Source organism: Ostrinia nubilalis, assembly GCF_963855985.1.
Source record: "Ostrinia nubilalis chromosome W unlocalized genomic scaffold, ilOstNubi1.1 SUPER_W_unloc_1, whole genome shotgun sequence".
Lineage (NCBI taxonomy): Eukaryota > Metazoa > Arthropoda > Insecta > Lepidoptera > Crambidae > Ostrinia > Ostrinia nubilalis.
The window spans coordinates 1,960,701-1,966,700 of NW_026973566.1; positions in this window are offsets into that span (position 1 = coordinate 1,960,701).

Here is a 6,000-nt window from a genome sequence, read left to right on the forward strand (position 1 = left end):
GTGTGTTGCGGTCTCTGGTGCTATCATTACTCTATGTGTTTACGTGTTGAACGGTTAGGACAACTTGTCGCGCTTACCCGACAAATTAAAAATTATTCTATTTTTGCATTAAGCCCAATTAAGTGTGCTCCCGGGTATTTATTTCTGTATTATTTACCAAATAATTCAAAAAATTTGAAAACAGGCCTTTCCTACGTATGGTATTACGGTGTTAATCAAGTGAGCAATATTTCTCGTACGTTACAAAAATCATTATTTTTATTAACAATAATATACTGTTTAGTGAAACTGTTTAAAAATGGATGAAAACATTTTAATTTACTATCAAAACTGTAGAGGACTTCGTACAAAATTAAATACATTATTTAGTAATATTTTGGTGGAGTGTTACGACGTAATAATACTTTCTGAAACATGGCTCATACCTAACATAGCTGATAGTGAAATCATGGACTCTCGATATATAGTGTATCGATGTGATCGGGACCGGGAGAGGACCGGCAAGCGGGACGGAGGCGGCGTGCTGGTTGCGGTACGACGCGGCCTGTGCGCTGAGCGGGCGCAGCTGCCCCCCGACCTTATTGTTGACTCTGGAGGTAATTACCTATTGGCATCGATTGACTATGTTCTTTTAAAGTTCAACGCACTTGGTAAGTACCATATGATATGTGGTTTATACATCCCGCCAAATCAAAATCATTCTACCTACTCATACTTTCTAAATGCACTACGTTGTGAGTTGGAGGTTGACAGTAACTCATTCTATATAGCTGGTGATTTCAATATTCCTTCCATAGATTGGGAACAGCAAAACCTTTCTGATTCATTATCAACCTTAAATATTGATAGCAACTTTCTAATTGCCAAAAATATGTTGGATTTTTTGCAATCAACAAACAGTAAACAACAAAACTTTATAAGAAATAGTATGGGTCGGGTATTGGACTTGTTTATTACAAATTTGGAGTCGTGTGTTTGTGAACCTCCGTCTAGTCCCTTGGTGCCTATTGATTGTTTACATCCACCTTTTTGTGTTTTAACCTCTCTTAAACTTAATCAGGGAGTTATGAATACTTGTTCTAAACCTAGATATAGTTATTTGGAGGGAAATTACACTGCTATTAATCAACATCTCAGCACTATAAACTGGAGTGAGATTCTTGAAAATGTCTCTTTGGAAAGTTCGGTGAGTGTTTTTTATGAGAAAATATACGAGGCAATTCGGCAATATATACCCCTACGTCCTGTTAAATCAAACCACTATCCGGTTTGGTTCTCGCGGCCACTAATTCATGTATTTAAAAATAAAGAAAGGGCTTGGATTAGGTGGAAAAAACATAATACTACTGCTTGTTATGAAGAATTTTCACTGTATCGACACAGATTTAAATTACTTGCTAGGGAATGCTTTGATAATTATATAAACACCATTGAAGAAAAGCTTAAGTCTGATGTAAAAGTATTCTGGAAGTTTGTAAAAAGTAGTAGTAAAAAATCAGGTATCCCATCGCGTATGAGGTACAGTGACACTGAATCTGACAAGCCTGACGAAATATGTAATTTATTCGGCAAGTTTTTCGGGTCCGTATATGAATTGGACTGCGATGATGGTATTGACCCTGAAACATTGCCCTTCAATGAAAGATGCAACTTTGTTTTAACTGACATACATATCTCCAGAGAGGATATCTTAAGGGAACTGAAGTCATTGGACGTTACAAAGGGCCCCGGGCCTGATAGCTTGCCGCCATTTTTTGTTAAGCACACAGCTGAGTCACTTGTTACTCCTTTACATATTTTATTTAATAGAAGTTTACAAGAAGGAACAGTCCCTAATATATGGAAAACCGCCAACATAACTCCTGTCTATAAAAATAGTGACAAGCATGACGTCACCAATTATCGTCCAATATCCTTGCTGTCCACCTTGTCGAAAGTCTTGGAAAGACTGATTCATTCAAACATTTACCCCTGCTTACATACAATTATAATCGAAGAACAGCATGGCTTTGTAAAAAAACGGTCCACCGTGAGTAATCTTATTATTTATACTAATTTTCTATTTCAATGTATGGACAAACGTATACAAGTTGATTCAGTTTACACTGATTTTTGTGTTCTATCTATTAAAATATTATTGGCCTGGTATGTATAGCGATGTCGTTAAGGCGGTTACTAACTGTCAAGTCTGCCTCGCCTATAAACAACCTACTCATGGTACTCTAGGTAAAATGGGAAGACCAAAAGAGTGTTCACGTCCATTCCAGACACTCTCTATTGATCTGGTCGGACCCTTACCCGTTAGTAGAAAACAAAACTGTTACTGTGATAACCTGCTGCTTTTCTAAATATTGCTTATTGTTTCCTCTTAGACAGGCTACTTCTACGGCTGTCTGTAAAATTCTAGAGGACAATGTCCTGGTTCATGGCATTCCTCAAACCATCATTATGGATAATGGCTCTCAATTTATAAGTAAGCAGTTAGACACTCTACTAAGTAAATATAAAATTCCAAACGTTCACTTTACACCAAAATACACACCACAGGTCAATACAGTGGAAAGATATAATAAAACTATAATAACAACTGTATCCACACTTATTAACAATGACCACAGGGCATGGGATATATTTTTGCCTAAGATACAGTTCGCTATAAATAACTCCGTAAACGAAGTAACTGGCCATACACCTTCATTTCTAGTGCATGGTCGTGAATTGGTCACTTGCGGTTCACATTACATAGAAAATGATGTTTCAAACGAAATTTTGTTTCTACCACGAGACGCTTACGCGGAGAATTTAGGACATTTGGCAACGGTTTTTGACCAAGTTCAAACTGCTTTATGGCGTAGCCACCAAAAAAGGACTCAACGTTATAACCTACGCAGAAAAGATGCTGAATTCTCGGTGGGTGATACTGTTTGGAAGAGGTGTTTTTTCCAAAGCGATAAAGCTGCTCACTTTGCGAAGAAACTAGCTCCTAAATTTGAGAAGTGCCGTATTATAGGTAAACATTCTCCTCTTGTTTACATCCTAGAAGATAAAGATGGACGTGATATTGGGGCCTGGCATATTAAAGATCTCAAACTGAAAATGTATGAAGCTTAGCAACGCTATTACGATAGTTTCGATTTAACTTAGGTTAAATCTTTTCTAAGGAGGGGGATATTGTCACGATTGACGTGAACTTCTCGTTACTAATATACTTAAACTTTAAAATAAACTAAACATTGTCCATAAAAATATTAAACCTAAAAATAAAACCTTACTTGCTAATATAAACACTACTTACTTAAACTATAAACTATAAATAATTAAATACTAAATAAAACTAAACATAATACTAACTAACTTTCAAACAAAATCCTAATCCATACGTCATTTAAATGTGCATCGAAATGTTACTGCGCTGTATTCGCTATTATAATCGTACGGGTTACTTGGTGTTTTGTTTACCGAGTCTCAAAGTATTAAAAAACTGCCGTGAGGATCGCACCGGCGGCGCCACGCAGACTAGCTTGGCGGCCGAGACGAGTGCGGTCGTCCCTACTGCATTGAATGCAAACCTAATTTACGCTCGACTATTTCTCATGTCGTTCATAAGCGATTTACTATTTTCGCATACTTCTATTAGTGCTAGTAACACTTTACTACTGCAAGATCAGTGTTAATTATAATTATTTCAACCCCTTGACCGGGTATAGGGTTGCCAGGCGTCCGGATAAAGCCGGACATAGTTAGGCTTTTTGATTGCGTGTCCGGCTAAAATAACCGATGTCCGGCCTGTCCGGCTTTTGTTAGGCTTTTTTTTTTTGGCTGCCGCGCCAGGCGATAGCCACAGAATAAGGCACGCACGCATCAGGACGTTAGGCAACCGATGATGATAGTACTCACTCGTGAGCTCACTAATTGCACCCCCCCCCCCCCATCGCATGTCCGGCTTTTAGGGTAAAATGTCCGGCCAAATGAAGCACATAGTCCGGCTTTTGTGTTTTTGGACCTGGCAACCCTAACCGGGTAAGTAATGCATACCTATAAATTAGAAAGTAAGTTAATTTTTGTGCATGACCTTTACATGACCTTCGCATAGGGCGAGTTAGATATTTGGTTTATTCTGCAATTAATACTATTACTATGATTGTAGTTAGTGTGTAGTAATAATTAATTAGTGTAATTAAGAAACAATACTTAAGAAATTATGTACTTCTTGCATTTATTGTCAGTACATAGCACTCACTATGGGTGTAAATTCGATAAATGCTTAAATAAATATCAATTTAGTGGTATTAATAATAATACAAATTAATTACTATATTTCTTAGGTATTTATTTCCTTAGATTGTATTGTAAAGATGTTTATTTTAATTTTAGATGCAAAGATTGCGCAGTTCCTTCTCGCTTAAAATTTAGCCATTATTATTAGTTAGTTTAATTCCTATCAAAAGTCCTTTCTGCTTTCTTTTGCCATTAACCGTGACTGCCACATCGCGATTTCTAATTAGTAGTAGTAGTTCCTGAGCAGTTCGCAGTTTTGTTGGCCAGATAACGGAAGTTCGCGTTCATGTTGCAGTCACGGTGAAAAGTCGGACATTTTACTAAGTGCCTAATACTCGGTGTTCCAGGGTTTTTATGCCGGACATAATAGTAAAGGCAGTCTACACCACGCTCAAGGAAGGACGAAGCCTACTGAAGCTGTCGGACACCTACCTCAGGCCAGTGTTGGAACTATTTAACCGTCCCGGTGATACCAAATTATTTCTGATAAGAAAGAACCCGACCCTGAGAGTACTTAATTTTAGATTTTAATTAATATAAATAATAAGGAATAATAACTGCAGAACTTCAATAAACTTATTATCTTGTATTTGTTCAGTTTCATTCATTACAACGTAACACTTGCGCTGTTTCATTGCCTTCTTCACTGCTCATTACGCTTTAAGTATTCATTCCATTGTCATCACTTTATTTTGCACTCATTAATATTATCGAAAACTTAAAACTTAGTTCGTAATTATCGTTAAATTTAATTTACATCATGAGTAAGTTAACTGAATTGAAAAGGAAACGTAGTTCCTATAAATCCAAGCTTACGCAATTTGAAACATACTTTTCACGAATTTCTACTTGCGAAAAGCCTAATCCTGTACAGATTAGCGATTTAAACTTAAGATTAGCTAAAATTGAAGAATGGTACAGTGAATATGACGCGTTGCAGATTGAAATCGAAAGTTGTTTGGAAATTTCAGACGTTGACTGCAAAAAGGAGTACAAATATCGCGAGGAGCTTGAAAACGAGTACTTCGCGGTGGTCGGTAGCGCGCGCGAGTGGGCAAGGGGGCGTCCATAAATTACGTGAGACTTTTAGGGGGGGAGGGGGTCAGCAAAAACCTCACTAAATCTCACGTGGGGGAGAGGGGGGGTCTCAGGAAATATCACGTAATTTTTTCCGCAAGAAATAGAGAAATAGAGTTTGCCAGAAAACTGGGTTTAAATCTTAAGTAAAAAAAATTGGCCAAGTGCGTGTCGTGCCACGTGCAGTGTAGGGTTCCGTAGTTCAAATTCAAATTCAAATATATTTATTCATAAAACATAGGTACAAAGGGTGATAATTATAATTACAGTGAGCTCTATGCTTAACCTATTCAGGTACATGAATTATTTTGTGACTTCCGTCAGAATACATAATCAAATTTAAAATTATTATTAATTGTCAATTGAAATTAAATTATAGTTCGTTCGTTCGTTATTAGTCAGTCATTACGTTACATTAAATTAAATAAAAATATAAATAAATCAGAATGTCAAGATATCATCTAAATAATCGTTAATATTATAATAGCATTTGTCAATTAGTAATTTAGATAGTGCATTTTTAAATTCATTATTACATAACATTCTTAAATTAACAGGCAGATTATTATACAGACGTGGAGCCATAATTATTACACTTTTCTTAAACATGGCAGTTTTACACATTTCAGTGCGTATATAAGGTTT